Source organism: Papaver somniferum, chromosome 1 (genome assembly GCF_003573695.1).
Source record: "Papaver somniferum cultivar HN1 chromosome 1, ASM357369v1, whole genome shotgun sequence".
NCBI classification, from domain to species: domain Eukaryota; kingdom Viridiplantae; phylum Streptophyta; class Magnoliopsida; order Ranunculales; family Papaveraceae; genus Papaver; species Papaver somniferum.
Window position 1 is genome coordinate 3,510,900 of NC_039358.1, and position 19,035 is coordinate 3,529,934.

General features: G+C 37.7%; 38 non-coding genes across 38 annotated transcripts; all 38 read right to left on the bottom strand.

Annotated features, from left to right (window-relative positions):
* Positions 1–249: 249 nt before the first annotated feature.
* LOC113343600 lies at positions 250–368 on the bottom strand. The gene has a single exon (XR_003357317.1). It is a non-coding gene; the product is annotated as a 5S ribosomal RNA (ribosomal RNA).
* Positions 369–749: 381 nt separating this feature from the next.
* LOC113342734 lies at positions 750–868 on the bottom strand. Its single transcript, XR_003356811.1, has one exon. It is a non-coding gene; the product is annotated as a 5S ribosomal RNA (ribosomal RNA).
* A 369-nt stretch (positions 869–1,237) lies between these two features.
* Positions 1,238–1,356, bottom strand: LOC113342915. Its single transcript, XR_003356918.1, has one exon. It is a non-coding gene; the product is annotated as a 5S ribosomal RNA (ribosomal RNA).
* Positions 1,357–1,737: 381 nt separating this feature from the next.
* LOC113340970 lies at positions 1,738–1,856 on the bottom strand. The gene has a single exon (XR_003355699.1). It is a non-coding gene; the product is annotated as a 5S ribosomal RNA (ribosomal RNA).
* A 380-nt stretch (positions 1,857–2,236) lies between these two features.
* Positions 2,237–2,355, bottom strand: LOC113341035. The gene has a single exon (XR_003355736.1). It is a non-coding gene; the product is annotated as a 5S ribosomal RNA (ribosomal RNA).
* A 381-nt stretch (positions 2,356–2,736) lies between these two features.
* On the bottom strand, positions 2,737–2,855 carry LOC113341061. Its single transcript, XR_003355753.1, has one exon. It is a non-coding gene; the product is annotated as a 5S ribosomal RNA (ribosomal RNA).
* A 369-nt stretch (positions 2,856–3,224) lies between these two features.
* On the bottom strand, positions 3,225–3,343 carry LOC113341099. Its single transcript, XR_003355777.1, has one exon. It is a non-coding gene; the product is annotated as a 5S ribosomal RNA (ribosomal RNA).
* Positions 3,344–3,724: 381 nt separating this feature from the next.
* Positions 3,725–3,843, bottom strand: LOC113341182. Its single transcript, XR_003355809.1, has one exon. It is a non-coding gene; the product is annotated as a 5S ribosomal RNA (ribosomal RNA).
* A 370-nt stretch (positions 3,844–4,213) lies between these two features.
* LOC113343198 lies at positions 4,214–4,332 on the bottom strand. The gene has a single exon (XR_003357093.1). It is a non-coding gene; the product is annotated as a 5S ribosomal RNA (ribosomal RNA).
* Positions 4,333–4,712: 380 nt separating this feature from the next.
* LOC113343873 lies at positions 4,713–4,831 on the bottom strand. The gene has a single exon (XR_003357456.1). It is a non-coding gene; the product is annotated as a 5S ribosomal RNA (ribosomal RNA).
* Positions 4,832–5,213: 382 nt separating this feature from the next.
* LOC113342643 lies at positions 5,214–5,332 on the bottom strand. The gene has a single exon (XR_003356772.1). It is a non-coding gene; the product is annotated as a 5S ribosomal RNA (ribosomal RNA).
* A 381-nt stretch (positions 5,333–5,713) lies between these two features.
* Positions 5,714–5,832, bottom strand: LOC113342952. Its single transcript, XR_003356930.1, has one exon. It is a non-coding gene; the product is annotated as a 5S ribosomal RNA (ribosomal RNA).
* Positions 5,833–6,213: 381 nt separating this feature from the next.
* On the bottom strand, positions 6,214–6,332 carry LOC113342820. Its single transcript, XR_003356869.1, has one exon. It is a non-coding gene; the product is annotated as a 5S ribosomal RNA (ribosomal RNA).
* Positions 6,333–6,714: 382 nt separating this feature from the next.
* On the bottom strand, positions 6,715–6,833 carry LOC113342751. Its single transcript, XR_003356824.1, has one exon. It is a non-coding gene; the product is annotated as a 5S ribosomal RNA (ribosomal RNA).
* Positions 6,834–7,214: 381 nt separating this feature from the next.
* Positions 7,215–7,333, bottom strand: LOC113341269. The gene has a single exon (XR_003355849.1). It is a non-coding gene; the product is annotated as a 5S ribosomal RNA (ribosomal RNA).
* A 367-nt stretch (positions 7,334–7,700) lies between these two features.
* Positions 7,701–7,819, bottom strand: LOC113341340. The gene has a single exon (XR_003355901.1). It is a non-coding gene; the product is annotated as a 5S ribosomal RNA (ribosomal RNA).
* A 381-nt stretch (positions 7,820–8,200) lies between these two features.
* LOC113341404 lies at positions 8,201–8,319 on the bottom strand. The gene has a single exon (XR_003355924.1). It is a non-coding gene; the product is annotated as a 5S ribosomal RNA (ribosomal RNA).
* A 381-nt stretch (positions 8,320–8,700) lies between these two features.
* LOC113341468 lies at positions 8,701–8,819 on the bottom strand. The gene has a single exon (XR_003355945.1). It is a non-coding gene; the product is annotated as a 5S ribosomal RNA (ribosomal RNA).
* A 380-nt stretch (positions 8,820–9,199) lies between these two features.
* Positions 9,200–9,318, bottom strand: LOC113341548. The gene has a single exon (XR_003355986.1). It is a non-coding gene; the product is annotated as a 5S ribosomal RNA (ribosomal RNA).
* Positions 9,319–9,719: 401 nt separating this feature from the next.
* LOC113341596 lies at positions 9,720–9,838 on the bottom strand. The gene has a single exon (XR_003356008.1). It is a non-coding gene; the product is annotated as a 5S ribosomal RNA (ribosomal RNA).
* Positions 9,839–10,219: 381 nt separating this feature from the next.
* Positions 10,220–10,338, bottom strand: LOC113343414. Its single transcript, XR_003357237.1, has one exon. It is a non-coding gene; the product is annotated as a 5S ribosomal RNA (ribosomal RNA).
* A 380-nt stretch (positions 10,339–10,718) lies between these two features.
* On the bottom strand, positions 10,719–10,837 carry LOC113343015. The gene has a single exon (XR_003356982.1). It is a non-coding gene; the product is annotated as a 5S ribosomal RNA (ribosomal RNA).
* Positions 10,838–11,218: 381 nt separating this feature from the next.
* On the bottom strand, positions 11,219–11,337 carry LOC113343680. The gene has a single exon (XR_003357361.1). It is a non-coding gene; the product is annotated as a 5S ribosomal RNA (ribosomal RNA).
* Positions 11,338–11,719: 382 nt separating this feature from the next.
* On the bottom strand, positions 11,720–11,838 carry LOC113342803. Its single transcript, XR_003356860.1, has one exon. It is a non-coding gene; the product is annotated as a 5S ribosomal RNA (ribosomal RNA).
* A 381-nt stretch (positions 11,839–12,219) lies between these two features.
* LOC113341660 lies at positions 12,220–12,338 on the bottom strand. Its single transcript, XR_003356078.1, has one exon. It is a non-coding gene; the product is annotated as a 5S ribosomal RNA (ribosomal RNA).
* A 381-nt stretch (positions 12,339–12,719) lies between these two features.
* Positions 12,720–12,838, bottom strand: LOC113341734. The gene has a single exon (XR_003356114.1). It is a non-coding gene; the product is annotated as a 5S ribosomal RNA (ribosomal RNA).
* Positions 12,839–13,219: 381 nt separating this feature from the next.
* On the bottom strand, positions 13,220–13,338 carry LOC113341796. The gene has a single exon (XR_003356142.1). It is a non-coding gene; the product is annotated as a 5S ribosomal RNA (ribosomal RNA).
* Positions 13,339–13,718: 380 nt separating this feature from the next.
* Positions 13,719–13,837, bottom strand: LOC113341861. Its single transcript, XR_003356192.1, has one exon. It is a non-coding gene; the product is annotated as a 5S ribosomal RNA (ribosomal RNA).
* A 381-nt stretch (positions 13,838–14,218) lies between these two features.
* Positions 14,219–14,337, bottom strand: LOC113342714. Its single transcript, XR_003356797.1, has one exon. It is a non-coding gene; the product is annotated as a 5S ribosomal RNA (ribosomal RNA).
* A 380-nt stretch (positions 14,338–14,717) lies between these two features.
* LOC113341920 lies at positions 14,718–14,836 on the bottom strand. Its single transcript, XR_003356217.1, has one exon. It is a non-coding gene; the product is annotated as a 5S ribosomal RNA (ribosomal RNA).
* A 381-nt stretch (positions 14,837–15,217) lies between these two features.
* On the bottom strand, positions 15,218–15,336 carry LOC113341983. Its single transcript, XR_003356306.1, has one exon. It is a non-coding gene; the product is annotated as a 5S ribosomal RNA (ribosomal RNA).
* A 381-nt stretch (positions 15,337–15,717) lies between these two features.
* LOC113342029 lies at positions 15,718–15,836 on the bottom strand. The gene has a single exon (XR_003356336.1). It is a non-coding gene; the product is annotated as a 5S ribosomal RNA (ribosomal RNA).
* Positions 15,837–16,217: 381 nt separating this feature from the next.
* On the bottom strand, positions 16,218–16,336 carry LOC113342074. The gene has a single exon (XR_003356375.1). It is a non-coding gene; the product is annotated as a 5S ribosomal RNA (ribosomal RNA).
* A 382-nt stretch (positions 16,337–16,718) lies between these two features.
* Positions 16,719–16,837, bottom strand: LOC113343825. Its single transcript, XR_003357432.1, has one exon. It is a non-coding gene; the product is annotated as a 5S ribosomal RNA (ribosomal RNA).
* Positions 16,838–17,218: 381 nt separating this feature from the next.
* Positions 17,219–17,337, bottom strand: LOC113343420. The gene has a single exon (XR_003357239.1). It is a non-coding gene; the product is annotated as a 5S ribosomal RNA (ribosomal RNA).
* A 381-nt stretch (positions 17,338–17,718) lies between these two features.
* On the bottom strand, positions 17,719–17,837 carry LOC113342827. The gene has a single exon (XR_003356873.1). It is a non-coding gene; the product is annotated as a 5S ribosomal RNA (ribosomal RNA).
* A 381-nt stretch (positions 17,838–18,218) lies between these two features.
* LOC113342126 lies at positions 18,219–18,337 on the bottom strand. The gene has a single exon (XR_003356420.1). It is a non-coding gene; the product is annotated as a 5S ribosomal RNA (ribosomal RNA).
* Positions 18,338–18,717: 380 nt separating this feature from the next.
* On the bottom strand, positions 18,718–18,836 carry LOC113342184. The gene has a single exon (XR_003356504.1). It is a non-coding gene; the product is annotated as a 5S ribosomal RNA (ribosomal RNA).
* Positions 18,837–19,035: the final 199 nt, after the last annotated feature.

Consider the following 19,035-nt stretch of genomic DNA (forward strand, 5'->3'; position numbering starts at 1 on the left):
AGATTGTTTTGGAGCAGTTATTCTGAATAATTAACATATTTTTAATAGTTTTTTTTAGTGAAAATACATTAAAAATGCATTATAATATTCAATTAATTGCCCGGCGTCCGGGTTTTCAACAAATTAGAAAATAATTCAAAAGAATTTTGTCCAAAAAGATAAAGTCCTCGTGAAAACAAATATATTTCACTACTCGTCGCTGCCCTTCATTAGACAAATCGGCAAAAAAAATGGCAAAAAAACAAAAAAGGCAATCAACACGAGGACTTCCCAAGAGGTCACCCATCTTAGTACTACTCTCGCCCAAGCACGCTTAACTGCAGAGTTATGATGGGTTCTGGTGCATTAGTGCTGGTATGATCGATTGCTGAAAGGATCTTACTAGTTTTACTACTTAACACGTCTCCAATGTGTTGGCTCGATCCGTCTAACGCCTATTAATTCTCCGTGGAAAGTCCGATCGGGACAAGTGATGACTCGTTAGAAACCTTACGGCGAGGAGATTGTTTTGGAGCAGTTATTCTGAATAATTAACATATTTTTAATAGTTTTTTTTAGTGAAAATACATTAAAAATGCATTATAATATTCAATTAAATGCCCGACGTCCGGGTTTTCAACAAATTAGAAAATAATTCAAAAGAATTTTGTCCAAAAAGATAAAGTCCTCGTGAAAACAAATATATTTCACTACTCGTCGCTGCCCTTCATTAGACAAATCGGCAAAAAAAATGGCAAAAAAACAAAAAAGGCAATCAACACAAGGACTTCCCAAGAGGTCACCCATCTTAGTACTACTCTCGCCCAAGCACGCTTAACTGCAGAGTTCTGATGGGTTCTGGTGCATTAGTGCTGGTATGATCGATTGCTGAAAGGATCTTACTAGTTTTACTACTTAACACGTCTCCAATGTGTTGGCTCGATCCGTCTAACGCCTATTAATTCTTCGTGGAAAGTCCGATCGGGACAAGTGATGACTCGTTGGAAACCTTACGGCGAGGAGATTGTTTTGCAGCAGTTATTCTGAATAATTAACATATTTTTAATAGTTTTTTTTAGTGAAAATACATTAAAAATGCATTATAATATTCAATTAAATGCCCGGCGTCCGGGTTTTCAACAAATTAGAAAATAATTCAAAAGAATTTTGTCCAAAAAGATAAAGTCCTCGTGAAAACAAATATATTTCACTACTCGTCGCTGCCCTTCATTAGACAAATCGGCAAAAAAACAAAAAAGGCAATCAACACGAGGACTTCCCAAGAGGTCACCCATCTTAGTACTACTCTCGCCCAAGCACGCTTAACTGTAGAGTTCTGATGGGTTCTGGTGCATTAGTGCTGGTATGATCGATTGCTGAAAGGATCTTACTAGTTTTACTACTTAACACGTCTCCAATGTGTTGGCTCGATCCGTCTAACGCCTATTAATTCTTCGTGGAAAGTCCGATCGGGACAAGTGATGACTCGTTGAAAACCTTACGGCGAGGAGATTGTTTTGGAGCAGTTATTCTGAATAATTAACATATTTTTAATAGTTTTTTTTAGTGAAAATACATTAAAAATGCATTATAATATTCAATTAAATGCCCGGCGTCCGGGTTTTCAACAAATTAGAAAATAATTCAAAAGAATTTTGTCCAAAAAGATAAAGTCCTCGTGAAAACAAATATATTTCACTACTCGTCGCTGCCCTTCATTAGACAAATCGGCAAAAAAAATGGCAAAAAAACAAAAAAGGCAATCAACACGAGGACTTCCCAAGAGGTCACCCATCTTAGTACTACTCTCGCCCAAGCACGCTTAACTGCAGAGTTCTGATGGGTTCTGGTGCATTAGTGCTGGTATGATCGATTGCTGAAAGGATCTTACTAGTTTTACTAATTAACACGTCTCCAATGTGTTGGCTCGATCCGTCTAACGCCTATTAATTCTTCGTGGAAAGTCCGATCGGGACAAGTGATGACTCGTTGGAAACCTTACGGCGAGGAGATTGTTTTGGAGCAGTTATTCTGAATAATTAACATCTTTTTAATAGTTTATTTAGTGAAAATACATTAAAAATGCATTATAATATTCAATTAAATGCCCGGCGTCCGGGTTTTCAAAAAATTAGAAAATAATTCAAAAGAATTTTTTCCAAAAAGATAAAGTCCTCGTGAAAACAAATATATTTCACTACTCGTCGCTGCCCTTCATTAGACAAATCGGCAAAAAAAATGGCAAAAAAACAAAAAAGGCAATCAACACGAGGACTTCCCAAGAGGTCACCCATCTTAGTACTACTCTCGCCCAAGCACGCTTAACTGCAGAGTTCTGATGGGTTCTGGTGCATTAGTGCTGGTATGATCGATTGCTGAAAGGATCTTACTAGTTTTACTAATTAACACGTCTCCAATGTGTTGGCTCGATCCGTCTAACGCCTATTAATTCTTCGTGGAAAGTCCGATCGGGACAAGTGATGACTCGTTGGAAACCTTACGGCGAGGAGATTGTTTTGGAGCAGTTATTCTGAATAATTAACATATTTTTAATAGTTTTTTTTAGTGAAAATACATTAATAATGCATTATAATATTCAATTAAATGCCCGGCGTCCGGGTTTTCAACAAATTAGAAAATAATTCAAAAGAATTTTGTCCAAAAAGATAAAGTCCTCGTGAAAAAAAATATATTTCACTACTCGTCGCTGCCCTTCATTAGACAAATCGGCAAAAAAAATGGCAAAAAAACAAAAAAGGCAATCAACACGAGGACTTCCCAAGAGGTCACCCATCTTAGTACTACTCTCGCCCAAGCACGCTTAACTGCAGAGTTCTGATGGGTTCTGGTGCATTAGTGCTGGTATGATCGATTGCTGAAAGGATCTTACTAGTTTTACTACTTAACACGTCTCCAATGTGTTGGCTCGATCCGTCTAACGCCTATTAATTCTTCGTGGAAAGTCCGATCGGGACAAGTGATGACTCGTTGGAAACCTTACGGCGAGGAGATTGTTCTGGAGCAGTTATTCTGAATAATTAACATATTTTTAATAGTTTTTTTTAGTGAAAATACATTAAAAATGCATTATAATATTCAATTAAATGCCCGGTGTCCGGGTTTTCAACAAATTAGAAAATAATTCAAAAGAATTTTGTCCAAAAAGATAAAGTCCTCGTGAAAACAAATATATTTCACTACTCGTCGCTGCCCTTCATTAGACAAATCGGCAAAAAAACAAAAAAGGCAATCAACACGAGGACTTCCCAAGAGGTCACCCATCTTAGTACTACTCTCGCCCAAGCACGCTTAACTGCAGAGTTCTGATGGGTTCTGGTGCATTAGTGCTGGTATGATCGATTGCTGAAAGGATCTTACTAGTTTTACTACTTAACACGTCTCCAATGTGTTGGCTCGATCCGTCTAACGCCTATTAATTCTTCGTGGAAAGTCCGATCGGGACAAGTGATGACTCGTTGGAAACCTTACGGCGAGGATATTGTTTTGGAGCAGTTATTCTGAATAATTAACATATTTTTAATAGTTTTTTTTAGTGAAAATACATTAAAAATGCATTATAATATTCAATTAAATGCCTGGCGTCCGGGTTTTCAACAAATTAGAAAATAATTCAAAAGAATTTTGTCCAAAAAGACAAAGTCCTCGTGAAAACAAATATATTTCACTACTCGTCGCTGCCCTTCATTAGACAAATCGGCAAAAAAAATGGCAAAAAAACAAAAAAGGCAATCAACACGAGGACTTCCCAAGAGGTCACCCATCTTAGTACTACTCTCGCCCAAGCACGCTTAACTGCAGAGTTCTGATGGGTTCTGGTGCATTAGTGCTGGTATGATCGATTGCTGAACGGATCTTACTAGTTTTACTACTTAACACGTCTCCAATGTGTTGGCTCGATCCGTCTAACGCCTATTAATTTTCCGTGGAAAGTCCGATCGGGACAAGTGATGACTCGTTGGAAACCTTACGGCGAGGAGATTGTTTTGGAGCAGTTATTCTGAATAATTAACATATTTTTAATAGTTTTTTTTAGTGAAAATACATTAAAAATGCATTATAATATTCAATTAAATGCCCGGCGTCCGGGTTTTCAACAAATTAGAAAATAATTCAAAAGAATTATGTCCAAAAAGATAAAGTCCTCGTGAAAACAAATATATTTCACTACTCGTCGCTGCCCTTCATTAGACAAATCGGCAAAAAAAACAAAAAAGGCAATCAACATGAGGACTTCCCAAGAGGTCACCCATCTTAGTACTACTCTCGCCCAAGCACGCTTAACTGCAGAGTTCTGATGGGTTCTGGTGCATTAGTGCTGGTATGATCGATTGCAGTAAGGATCTTACTAGTTTTACTACTTAACACGTCTCCAATGTGTTGGCTCGATCCGTCTAACGCCTATTAATTCTTCGTGGAAAGTCCGATCGGGACAAGTGATGACTCGTTGGAAACCTTACGGCGAGGAGATTGTTTTGGAGCAGTTATTCTGAATAATTAACATATTTTTAATAGTTTTTTTAGTGAAAATACATTAAAAATGCATTATAATATTCAATTAAATGCCCGGCGTCCGGGTTTTCAACAAATTAGAAAATAATTCAAAAGAATTTTGTCCAAAAAGATAAAGTCCTCGTGAAAACAAATATATTTCACTACTCGTCGCTGCCCTTCATTAGACAAATCGGCAAAAAAAATGGCAAAAAAACAAAAAAGGCAATCAACACGAGGACTTCCCAAGAGGTAACCCATCTTAGTACTACTCTCGCCCAAGCACGCTTAACTGCAAAGTTCTGATGGGTTCTGGTGCATTAGTGATGGTATGATCGATTGCTGAAAGGATCTTACTAGTTTTACTACTTAACACGTCTCCAATGTGTTGGCTCGATCCGTCTAACGCCTATTAATTCTTCGTGGAAAGTCCGATCGGGACAAGTGATGACTCGTTGGAAACCTTACGGCGAGGAGATTGTTTTGGAGCAGTTATTCTGAATAATTAACATATTTTTAATAGTTTTTTTTAGTGAAAATACATTAAAAATGCATTATAATATTCAATTAAATGCCCGGCGTCCGGGTTTTCAACAAATTAGAAAATAATTCAAAAGAATTTTGTCCAAAAAGATAAAGTCCTCGTGAAAACAAATATATTTCACTACTCGTCGCTGCCCTTCATTAGACAAATCGGCAAAAAAAAATGGCAAAAAAACAAAAAAGGCAATCAACACGAGGACTTCCCAAGAGGTCACCCATCTTAGTACTACTCTCGCCCAAGCACGCTTAACTACAGAGTTCTGATGGGTTCTGGTGCATTAGTGCTGGTATGATCGATTGCTGAAAGGATCTTACTAGTTTTACTACTTAACACGTCTCCAATGTGTTGGCTCGATCCGTCTAACGCCTATTAATTCTTCGTGGAAAGTCCGATCGGGACAAGTGATGACTCGTTGGAAACCTTACGGCGAGGAGATTGTTTTGGAGCAGTTATTCTGAATAATTAACATATTTTTAATAGTTTTTTTAGTGAAAATACATTAAAAATGCATTATAATATTCAATTAAATGCCCGGCGTCCGGGTTTTCAACAAATTAGAAAATAATTCAAAAGAATTTTGTCCAAAAAGATAAAGTCCTCGTGAAAACAAATATATTTCACTACTCGTCGCTGCCCTTCATTAGACAAATCGGCAAAAAAAATGGCAAAAAAAACAAAAAAGGCAATCAACACGAGGACTTCCCAAGAGGTCAGCCATCTTAGTACTACTCTCGCCCAAGCACGCTTAACTGCAGAGTTCTGATGGGTTCTGGTGCATTAGTGCTGGTATGATCGATTGCTGAAAGGATCTTACTAGTTTTACTACTTAACACGTCTCCAATGTGTTGGCTCGATCCGTCTAACGCCTATTAATTCTTCGTGGAAAGTCCGATCGGGACAAGTGATGACTCGTTGGAAACCTTACGGCGAGGAGATTGTTTTGGAGCAGTTATTCTGAATAATTAACATATTTTTAATAGTTTTTTTTAGTGAAAATACATTAAAAATGCATTATAATATTCAATTAAATGCCCGGCGTCCGGGTTTTCAACAAATTAGAAAATAATTCAAAAGAATTTTGTCCAAAAAGATAAAGTCCTCGTGAAAACAAATATATTTCACTACTCGTCGCTGCCCTTCATTAGACAAATCAGCAAAAAAAATGGCAAAAAAACAAAAAAGGCAATCAACACGAGGACTTCCCAAGAGGCCACCCATCTTAGTACTACTCTCGCCCAAGCACGCTTAACTGCAGAGTTCTGATGGGTTCTGGTGCATTAGTGCTGGTATGATCGATTGCTGAAAGGATCTTACTAGTTTTACTACTTAACACGTCTCCAATGTGTTGGCTCGATCCGTCTAACGCCTATTAATTCTTCGTGGAAAGTCCGATCGGGACAAGTGATGACTCGTTGGAAACCTTACGGCGAGGAGATTGTTTTGGAGCAGTTATTCTGAATAATTAACATATTTTTAATAGTTTTTTTTAGTGAAAATACATTAAAAATGCATTATAATATTCAATTAAATGCCCGGCGTCCGGGTTTTCAACAAATTAGAAAATAATTCGAAAGAATTTTGTCCAAAAAGATAAAGTCCTCGTGAAAACAAATATATTTCACTACTCGTCGCTGCCCTTCATTAGACAAATCGGCAAAAAAAAATGGCAAAAAAACAAAAAAGGCAATCAACACGAGGACTTCCCAAGAGGTCACCCATCTTAGTACTACTCTCGCCCAAGCACGCTTAACTGCAGAGTTCTGATGAGTTCTGGTGCATTAGTGCTGGTATGATCGATTGCTGAAAGGATCTTACTAGTTTTACTACTTAACACGTCTCCAATGTGTTGGCTCGATCCGTCTAACGCCTATTAATTCTTCGTGGAAAGTCCGATCGGGACAAGTGATGACTCGTTGGAAACCTTACGGCGAGGAGATTGTTTTGGAGCAGTTATTCTGAATAATTAACATATTTTTAATAGTTTTTTTTAGTGAAAATACATTAAAAATGCATTATAATATTCAATTAAATGCCCGGCGTCCGTGTTTTCAACAAATTAGAAAATAATTCAAAAGAATTTTGTCCAAAAAGATAAAGTCCTCGTGAAAACAAATATATTTCACTACTCGTCGCTGCCCTTCATTAGACAAATCGGCAAAAAAAATGGCAAAAAAACAAAAAAGGCAATCAACACGAGGACTTCCCAAGAGGTCACCCATCTTAGTACTACTCTCGCCCAAGCACGCTTAACTGCAGAGTTCTGATGGGTTCTGGTGCATTAGTGCTGGTATGATCGATTGCTGAAAGGATCTTACTAGTTTTACTACTTAACACGTCTCCAATGTGTTGGCTCGATCCGTCTAACGCCTATTAATTCTTCGTGGAAAGTCCGATCGGGACAAGTGATGACTCGTTGGAAACCTTACGGCGAGGAGATTGTTTTGGAGCAGTTATTCTGAATAATTAACATATTTTTAATAGTTTTTTAGTGAAAATACATTAATAATGCATTATAATATTCAATTAAATGCCCGGCGTCCGGGTTTTCAACAAATTAGAAAATAATTCAAAAGAATTTTGTCCAAAAAGATAAAGTCCTCGTGAAAACAAATATATTTCACTACTCGTCGCTGCCCTTCATTAGACAAAATGGCAAAAAAACAAAAAAGGCAATCAACACGAGGACTTCCCAAGAGGTCACCCATCTTAGTACTACTCTCGCCCAAGCACGCTTAACTGCAGAGTTCTGATGGGTTCTGGTGCATTAGTGCTGGTATGATCGATTGCTGAAAGGATCTTACTAGTTTTACTACTTAACACGTCTCCAATGTGTTGGCTCGATCCGTCTAACGCCTATTAATTCTTCGTGGAAAGTCCGATCGGGACAAGTGATGACTCGTTGGAAACCTTACGGCGAGGAGATTGTTTTGGAGCAGTTATTCTGAATAATTAACATATTTTTAATAGTTTTTTTTAGTGAAAATACATTAAAAATGCATTATAATATTCAATTAAATGCCCGGCGTCCGGGTTTTCAACAAGTTAGAAAATAATTCAAAAGAATTTTGTCCAAAAAGATAAAGTCCTCGTGAAAACAAATATATTTCACTACTCGTCGCTGCCCTTCATTAGACAAATCGGCAAAAAAAATGGCAAAAAAACAAAAAAGGCAATCAACACGAGGACTTCCCAAGAGGTCACCCATCTTAGTACTACTCTCGCCCAAGCACGCTTAACTGCAGAGTTCTGATGGGTTCTGGTGCATTAGTGCTGGTATGATCGATTGCTGAAAGGATCTTACTAGTTTTACTACTTAACACGTCTCCAATGTGTTGGCTCGATCCGTCTAGCGCCTATTAATTCTTCGTGGAAAGTCCGATCGGGACAAGTGATGACTCGTTGGAAACCTTACGGCGAGGAGATTGTTTTGGAGCAGTTATTCTGAATAATTAACATATTTTTAATAGTTTTTTTTAGTGAAAATACATTAAAAATGCATTATAATATTCAATTAAATGCCCGGCGTCCGGGTTTTCAACAAATTAGAAAATAATTCAAAAGAATTTTGTCCAAAAAGATAAAGTCCTCGTGAAAACAAATATATTTCACTACTCGTCGCTGCCCTTCATTAGACAAATCGGCAAAAAAAATGGCAAAAAAACAAAAAAGGCAATCAACACGAGGACTTCCCAAGAGGTCACCCATCTTAGTACTACTCTCGCCCAAGCACGCTTAACTGCAGAGTTCTGATGGGTTCTGGTGCATTAGTGCTGGTATGATCGATTGCTGAAAGGATCTTACTAGTTTTACTACTTAACACGTCTCCAATGTGTTGGCTCGATCCGTCTAACGCCTATTAATTCTTCGTGGAAAGTCCGATCGGGACAAGTGATGACTCGTTGGAAACCTTACAGCGAGGAGATTGTTTTGGAGCAGTTATTCTGAATAATTAACATCTTTTTAATAGTTTTTTTTAGTGAAAATACATTAAAAATGCATTATAATATTCAATTAAATGCCCGGCGTCCGGGTTTTCAACAAATTAGAAAATAATTCAAAAGAATTTTGTCCAAAAAGATAAAGTCCTCGTGAAAACAAATATATTTCACTACTCATCGCTGCCCTTCATTAGACAAATCGGCAAAAAAATGGCAAAAAAACAAAAAAGGCAATCAACACGAGGACTTCCCAAGAGGTCACCCATCTTAGTACTACTCTCGCCCAAGCACGCTTAACTGCAGAGTTCTGATGGGTTCTGGTGCATTAGTGCTGGTATGATCGATTGCTGAAAGGATCTTACTAGTTTTACTACTTAACACGTCTCCAATGTGTTGGCTCGATCCGTCTTACGCCTATTAATTCTTCGTGGAAAGTCCGATCGGGACAAGTGATGACTCGTTGGAAACCTTACGGCGAGGAGATTGTTTTGGAGCAGTTATTCTGAATAATTAACATATTTTTAATTATTTGTTTTAGTGAAAATACATTAAAAATGCATTATAATATTCAATTAAATGCCCGGCGTCCGGGTTTTCAACAAATTAGAAAATAATTCAAAAGAATTTTGTCCAAAAAGATAAAGTCCTCGTGAAAACAAATATATTTCACTACTCGTCGCTGCCCTTCATTAGACAAATCGGCAAAAAAAATGGCAAATCGGCAAAAAAAATGGCAAAAAAACAAAAAAGGCAATCAACACGAGGACTTCCCAAGAGGTCACCCATCTTAGTACTACTCTCGCCCAAGCACGCTTAACTGCAGAGTTCTGATGGGTTCTGGTGCATTAGTGCTGGTATGATCGATTGCTGAAAGGATCTTACTAGTTTTACTACTTAACACGTCTCCAATGTGTTGGCTCGATCCGTCTAACGCCTATTAATTCTTCGTGGAAAGTCCGATCGGGACAAGTGATGACTCGTTGGAAACCTTACGGCGAGGAGATTGTTTTGGAGCAGTTATTCTGAATAATTAACATATTTTTAATAGTTTTTTTTAGTGAAAATACATTAAAAATGCATTATAATATTCAATTAAATGCCCGGCGTCCGGGTTTTCAACAAATTAGAAAATAATTCAAAAGAATTTTGTCCAAAAAGATAAAGTCCTCGTGAAAACAAATATATTTCACTACTCGTCGCTGCCCTTCATTAGACAAATCGGCAAAAAAAATGGCAAAAAAACAAAAAAGGCAATCAACACGAGGACTTCCCAAGAGGTCACCCATCTTAGTACTACTCTCGCCCAAGCACGCTTAATTGCAGAGTTCTGATGGGTTCTGGCGCATTAGTGCTGGTATGATCGATTGCTGAAAGGATCTTACTAGTTTTACTACTTAACACGTCTCCAATGTGTTGGCTCGATCCGTCTAACGCCTATTAATTCTTCGTGGAAAGTCCGATCGGGACAAGTGATGACTCGTTGGAAACCTTACGGCGAGGAGATTGTTTTGGAGCAGTTATTCTGAATAATTAACATATTTTTAATAGTTTTTTTTAGTGAAAATACATTAAAAATGCATTATAATATTCAATTAAATGCCCGGCGTCCGGGTTTTCAACAAATTAGAAAATAATTCAAAAGAATTTTTTCCAAAAAGATAAAGTCCTCGTGAAAACAAATATATTTCACTACTCGTCGTTGCCCTTCATTAGACAAATCGGCAAAAAAATGGCAAAAAAACATAAAAGGCAATCAACACGAGGACTTCCCAAGAGGTCACCCATCTTAGTACTACTCTCGCCCAAGCACGCTTAACTGCAGAGTTCTGATAGGTTCTGGTGCATTAGTGCTGGTATGATCGATTGCTGAAAGGATCTTACTAGTTTTACTACTTAACACGTCTCCAATGTGTTGGCTCGATCCGTCTAACGCCTATTAATTCTTCGTGGAAAGTCCGATCGGGACAAGTGATGACTCGTTGGAAACCTTACGGCGAGGAGATTGTTTTGGAGCAGTTATTCTGAATAATTAACATATTTTTAATAGTTTTTTTTAGTGAAAATACATTAAAATGCATTATAATATTCAATTAAATGCCCGGCGTCCGGGTTTTCAACAAATTAGAAAATAATTCAAAAGAATTTTGTCCAAAAAGATAAAGTCCTCGTGAAAACAAATATATTTCACTACTCGTCGCTGCCCTTCATTAGACAAATCGGCAAAAAAAAATGGCAAAAAAACAAAAAAGGCAATCAACACGAGGACTTCCCAAGAGGTCACCCATCTTAGTATTACTCTCGCCCAAGCACGCTTAATTGCAGAGTTCTGATGGGTTCTGGTGCATTAGTGCTGGTATGATCGATTGCTGAAAGGATCTTACTAGTTTTACTACTTAACACGTCTCCAATGTGTTGGCTCGATCCGTCTAACGCCTATTAATTCTTCGTGGAAAGTCCGATCGGGACAAGTGATGACTCGTTGGAAACCTTACGGCGAGGAGATTGTTTTGGAGCAGTTATTCTGAATAATTAACATATTTTTAATAGTTTTTTTTTAGTGAAAATACATTAAAAATGCATTATAATATTCAATTAAATGCCCGGCGTCCGGGTTTTCAACAAATTAGAAAATAATTCAAAAGAATTTTGTCCAAAAAGATAAAGTCCTCGTGAAAACAAATATATTTCACTACTCGTCGCTGCCCTTCATTAGACAAATCGGCAAAAAAAATGGCAAAAAAACAAAAAAGGCAATCAACACGAGGACTTCCCAAGAGGTCACCCATCTTAGTACTACTCTCGCCCACGCACGCTTAACTGCAGAGTTCTGATGGGTTCTGGTGCATTAGTGCTGGTATGATCGATTGCTGAAAGGATCTTACTAGTTTTACTACTTAACACGTCTCCAATGTGTTGGCTCGATCCGTCTAACGCCTATTAATTCTTCGTGGAAAGTACGATCGGGACAAGTGATGACTCGTTGGAAACCTTACGGCGAGGAGATTGTTTTGGAGAAGTTATTCTGAATAATTAACATATTTTTAATAGTTTTTTTTAGTGAAAATACATTAAAAATGCATTATAATATTCAATTAAATGCCCGGCGTCCGGGTTTTCAACAAATTAGAAAATAATTCAAAAGAATTTTGTCCAAAAAGATAAAGTCCTCGTGAAAACAAATATATTTCACTACTCGTCGCTGCCCTTCATTAGACAAATCGGCAAAAAAAATGGCAAAAAAACAAAAAAGGCAATCAACACGAGGACTTCCCAAGAGGTCACCCATCTTAGTACTACTCTCGCCCAAGCACGCTTAACTGCAGAGTTCTGATGGGTTCTGGTGCATTAGTGCTGGTATGATCGATTGCTGAAAGGATCTTACTAGTTTTACTACTTAACACGTCTCCAATGTGTTGGCTCGATCCGTCTAACGCCTATTAATTCTTCGTGGAAAGTCCGATCGGGACAAGTGATGACTCGTTGGAAACCTTACGACGAGGAGATTGTTTTGGAGCAGTTATTCTGAATAATTAACATATTTTTAATAGTTTTTTTTAGTGAAAATACATTAAAAATGCATTATAATATTCAATTAAATGCCCGGCGTCCGGGTTTTCAACAAATTAGAAAATAATTCAAAAGAATTTTGTCCAAAAAGATAAAGTCCTCGTGAAAACAAATATATTTCACTACTCGTCGCTGCCCTTCATTAGACAAATCGGCAAAAAAAATGGCAAAAAAACAAAAAAGGCAATCAACACGAGGACTTCCCAAGAGGTCACCCATCTTAGTACTACTCTCGCCCAAGCACGCTTAACTGCAGAGTTCTGATGGGTTCTGGTGCATTAGTGCTGGTATGATCGATTGCTGAAAGGATCTTACTAGTTTTACTACTTAACACGTCTCCAATGTGTTGGCTCGATCCGTCTAACGCCTATTAATTCTTCGTGGAAAGTCCGATCGGGACAAGTGATGACTCGTTGGAAACATTACGGCGAGGAGATTGTTTTGGAGCAGTTATTCTGAATAATTAACATATTTTTAATAGTTTTTTTTAGTGAAAATACATTAAAAATGCATTATAATATTCAATTAAATGCCCGGCGTCCGGGTTTTCAACAAATTAGAAAATAATTCAAAAGAATTTTGTCCAAAAAGATAAAGTCCTCGTGAAAACAAATATATTTCACTACTCGTCGCTGCCCTTCATTAGACAAATCGGCAAAAAAAATGGCAAAAAAACCAAAAAGGCAATCAACACGAGGACTTCCCAAGAGGTCACCCATCTTAGTACTACTCTCGCCCAAGCACGCTTAACTGCAGAGTTCTGATGGGTTCTGGTGCATTAGTGCTGGTATGATCGATTGCTGAAAGGATCTTACTAGTTTTACTACTTAACACGTCTCCAATGTGTTGGCTCGATCCGTCTAACGCCTATTAATTCTTCGTGGAAAGTCCGATCGGGACAAGTGATGACTCGTTGGAAACCTTACGGCGAGGAGATTGTTTTGGAGCAGTTATTCTGAATAATTAACATATTTTTAATAGTTTTTTTTAGTGAAAATACATTAAAAATGCATTATAATATTCAATTAAATGCCCGGCGTCCGGGTTTTCAACAAATTAGAAAATAATTCAAAAGAATTTTGTCCAAAAAGATAAAGTCCTCGTGAAAACAAATATATTTCACTACTCGTCGCTGCCCTTCATTAGACAAATCGGCAAAAAAATGGCAAAAAAACAAAAAAGGCAATCAACACGAGGACTTCCCAAGAGGTCACCCATCTTAGTACTACTCTCGCCCAAGCACGCTTAACTGCAGAGTTCTGATGGGTTCTGGTGCATTAGTGCTGGTATGATCGATTGCTGAAAGGATCTTACTAGTTTTACTACTTAACACGTCTCCAATGTGTTGGCTCGATCCGTCTAACGCCTATTAATTCTTCGTGGAAAGTCCGATCGGGACAAGTGATGACTCGTTGGAAACCATACGGCGAGGAGATTGTTTTGGAGCAGTTATTCTGAATAATTAACATATTTTTAATAGTTCTTTTTAGTGAAAATACATTAAAAATGCATTATAATATTCAATTAAATGCCCGGCGTCCGGGTTTTCAACAAATTAGAAAATAATTCAAAAGAATTTTGTCCAAAAAGATAAAGTCCTCGTGAAAACAAATATATTTCACTACTCGTCGCTGCCCTTCATTAGACAAATCGGCAAAAAAAATGGCAAAAAAACAAAAAAGGCAATCAACACGAGGACTTCCCAAGAGGTCACCCATCTTAGTACTACTCTCGCCCAAGCACGTTTAACTGCAGAGTTCTGATGGGTTCTGGTGCATTAGTGCTGGTATGATCGATTGCTGAAAGGATCTTACTAGTTTTACTACTTAACACGTCTCCAATGTGTTGGCTCGATCCGTCTAACGCCTATTAATTTTCCGTGGAAAGTCCGATCGGGACAAGTGATGACTCGTTGGAAACCTTACGGCGAGGAGATTGTTTTGGAGCAGTTATTCTGAATAATTAACATATTTTTAATAGTTTTTTTAGTGAAAATACATTAAAAATGCATTATAATATTCAATTAAATGCCCGGCGTCCGGGTTTTCAACAAATTAGAAAATAATTCAAAAGAATTTTGTCCAAAAAGATAAAGTCCTAGTGAAAACAAATATATTTCACTACTCGTCGCTGCCCTTCATTAGACAAATCGGCAAAAAAAATGGCAAAAAAACAAAAAAGGCAATCAACACGAGGACTTCCCAAGAGGTCACCCATCTTAGTACTACTCTCGCCCAAGCACGCTTAACTGCAGAGTTCTGATGGGTTCTGGTGCATTAGTGCTGGTATGATCGATTGCTGAAAGGATCTTACTAGTTTTACTACTTAACACGTCTCCAATGTGTTGGCTCGATCCGTCTAACGCCTATTAATTCTTCGTGGAAAGTCCGATCGGGACAAGTGATGACTCGTTGGAAACCTTACGGCGAGGAGATTGTTTTGGAGCAGTTATTCTGAATAATTATCATATTTTTAATAGTTTTTTTTAGTGAAAATACATTAAAAATGCATTATAATATTCAATTAAATGCCCGGCGTCCGGGTTTTCAACAAATTAGAAAATAATTCAAAAGAATTTTGTCCAAAAAGATAAAGTCCTCGTGAAAACAAATATATTTCACTACTCGTCGCTGCCCTTCATTAGACAAATCGGCAAAAAAAATGGCAAAAAAACAAAAAAGGCAATCAACACGAGGACTTCCCAAGAGGTCACCCATCTTAGTACTACTCTCGCCCAAGCACGCTTAACTGCAGAGTTCTGATGGGTTCTGGTGCATTAGTGCTGGTATGATCGATTGCTGAAAGGATCTTACTAGTTTTACTACTTAACACGTCTCCAATGTGTTGGCTCGATCCGTCTAACGCCTATTAATTCTTCGTGGAAAGTCCGATCGGGACAAGTGATGACTCGTTGGAAACCTTACGACGAGGAGATTGTTTTGGAGCAGTTATTCTGAATAATTAACATATTTTTAATAGTTTTTTTTAGTGAAAATACATTAAAAATGCATTATAATATTCAATTAAATGCCCGGCGTCCGGGTTTTCAACAAATTAGAAAATAATTCAAAAGAATTTTGTCCAAAAAGATAAAGTCCTCGTGAAAACAAATATATTTCACTACTCGTCGCTGCCCTTCATTAGACAAATCGGCAAAAAAAATGGCAAAAAAACAAAAAAGGCAATCAACACGAGGACTTCCCAAGAGGTCACCCATCTTAGTACTACTCTCGCCCAAGCACGCTTAACTGCAGAGTTCTGATGGGTTCTGGTGCATTAGTGCTGGTATGATCGATTGCTGAAAGGATCTTACTAGTTTTACTACTTAACACGTCTCCAATGTGTTGGCTCGATCCGTCTAACGCCTATTAATTCTTCGTGGAAAGTCCGATCGGGACAAGTGATGACTCGTTGGAAACCTTACGGCGAGGAGATTGTTTTGGAGCAGTTATTCTGAATAATTAACATATTTTTAATAGTTTTTTTTAGTGAAAATACATTAAAAATGCATTATAATATTCAATTAAATGCCCGGCGTCCGGGTTTTCAACAAATTAGAAAATAATTCGAAAGAATTTTGTCCAAAAAGATAAAGTCCTCGTGAAAACAAATATATTTCACTACTCGTCGCTGCCCTTCATTAGACAAATCGGCAAAAAAAATGGCAAAAAAACAAAAAAGGCAATCAACACGAGGACTTCCCAAGAGGTCACCCATCTTAGTACTACTCTCGCCCAAGCACGCTTAACTGCAGAGTTCTGATGGGTTCTGGTGCATTAGTGCTGGTATGATCGATTGCTGAAAGGATCTTACTAGTTTTACTACTTAACACGTCTCCAATGTGTTGGCTCGATCCGTCTAACGCCTATTAATTCTTCGTGGAAAGTCCGATCGGGACAAGTGATGACTCGTTGGAAACCTTACGGCGAGGAGATTGTTTTGGAGCAGTTATTCTGAATAATTAACATATTTTTAATAGTTTTTTTTAGTGAAAATACATTAAAAATGCATTATAATATTCAATTAAATGCCCGGCGTCCGGGTTTTCAACAAATTAGAAAATAATTCAAAAGAATTTTGTCCAAAAAGATAAAGTCCTCGTGAAAACAAATATATTTCACTACTCGTCGCTGCCCTTCATTAGACAAATCGGCAAAAAAAAATGGCAAAAAAACAAAAAAGGAAATCAACACGAGGACTTCCCAATAGGTCACCCATCTTAGTACTACTCTCGCCCAAGCACGCTTAAATGCAGAGTTCTGATGGGTTCTGGTGCATTAGTGCTGGTATGATCGATTGCTGAAAGGATCTTACTAGTTTTACTACTTAACACGTCTCCAATGTGTTGGCTCGATCCGTCTAACGCCTATTAATTCTTCGTGGAAAGTCCGATCGGGACAAGTGATGACTCGTTGGAAACCTTACGGCGAGGAGATTGTTTTGGAGCAGTTATTCTGAATAATTAACATATTTTTAATAGTTTTTTTTAGTGAAAATACATTAAAAATGCATTATAATATTCAATTAAATGCCCGGCGTCCGGGTTTTCAACAAATTAGAAAATAATTCAAAAGAATTTTGTCCAAAAAGATAAAGTCCTCGTGAAAACAAATATATTTCACTACTCGTCGCTGCCCTTCATTAGACAAATCGGCAAAAAAAATGGCAAAAAAACAAAAAAGGCAATCAACACGAGGACTTCCCAAGAGGTCACCCATCTTAGTACTACTCTCGCCCAAGCACGCTTAATTGCAGAGTTCTGATGGGTTCTGGCGCATTAGTGCTGGTATGATCGATTGCTGAAAGGATCTTACTAGTTTTACTACTTAACACGTCTCCAATGTGTTGGCTCGATCCGTCTAACGCCTATTAATTCTTCGTGGAAAGTCCGATCGGGACAAGTGATGACTCGTTGGAAACCTTACGGCGAGGAGATTGTTTTGGAGCAGTTATTCTGAATAATTAACATATTTTTAATAGTTTTTTTTAGTGAAAATACATTAAAAATGCATTATAATATTCAATTAAATGCCCGGCGTCCGGGTTTTCAACAAATTAGAAAATAATTCAAAAGAATTTTGTCCAAAAAGATAAAGTCCTCGTGAAAACAAATATATTTCACTACTCGTCGCTGCCCTTCATTAGACAAATCAGCAAAAAAAATGGCAAAAAAACAAAAAAGGCAATCAACACGAGGACTTCCCAAGAGGCCACCCATCTTAGTACTACTCTCGCCCAAGCACGCTTAACTGCAGAGTTCTGATGGGTTCTGGTGCATTAGTGCTGGTATGATCGATTGCTGAAAGGATCTTACTAGTTTTACTACTTAACACGTCTCCAATGTGTTGGCTCGATCCGTCTAACGCCTATTAATTCTTCGTGGAAAGTCCGATCGGGACAAGTGATGACTCGTTGGAAACCTTACGGCGAGGAGATTGTTTTGGAGCAGTTATTCTGAATAATTAACATATTTTTAATAGTTTTTTTTAGTGAAAATACATTAAAAATGCATTATAATATTCAATTAAATGCCCGGCGTCCGGGTTTTCAACAAATTAGAAAATAATTCAAAAGAATTTTGTCCAAAAAGATAAAGTCCTCGTGAAAACAAATATATTTCACTACTCGTCGCTGCCCTTCATTAGACAAATCGGCAAAAAAAATGGCAATAAAACAAAAAAGGCAATCAACACGAGGACTTCCCAAGAGGTCACCCATCTTAGTACTACTCTCGCCCAAGCACGCTTAACTGCAGAGTTCTGATGGGTTCTGGTGCATTAGTGCTGGTATGATCGATTGCTGAAAGGATCTTACTAGTTTTACTACTTAACACGTCTCCAATGTGTTGGCTCGATCCGTCTAACGCCTATTAATTCTTCGTGGAAAGTCCGATCGGGACAAGTGATGACTCGTTGGAAACCTTACGGCGAGGAGATTGTTTTGGAGCAGTTATTCTGAATAATTAACATATTTTTAATAGTTTTTTTTAGTGAAAATACATTAAAAATGCATTATAATATTCAATTAAATGCCCGGCGTCCGGGTTTTCAACAAATTAGAAAATAATTCAAAAGAATTTTGTCCAAAAAGATAAAGTCCTCGTGAAAACAAATATATTTCACTACTCGTCGCTGCCCTTCATTAGACAAATCGGCAAAAAAATGGCAAAAAAACAAAAAAGGCAATCAACACGAGGACTTCCCAAGAGGTCACCCATCTTAGTACTACTCTCGCCCAAGCACGCTTAACTGCAGAGTTCTGATGGGTTCTGGTGCATTAGTGCTGGTATGATCGATTGCTGAAAGGATCTTACTAGTATTACTACTTAACACGTCTCCAATGTGTTGGCTCGATCCGTCTAACGCCTATTAATTCTTCGTGGAAAGTCCGATCAGGACAAGTGATGACTCGTTGGAAACCTTACGGCGAGGAGATCGTTTTGGAGCAGTCATTCTGAACAATTAACATCTTTTTAATAGTTTTTTTTAGAGAAAATAC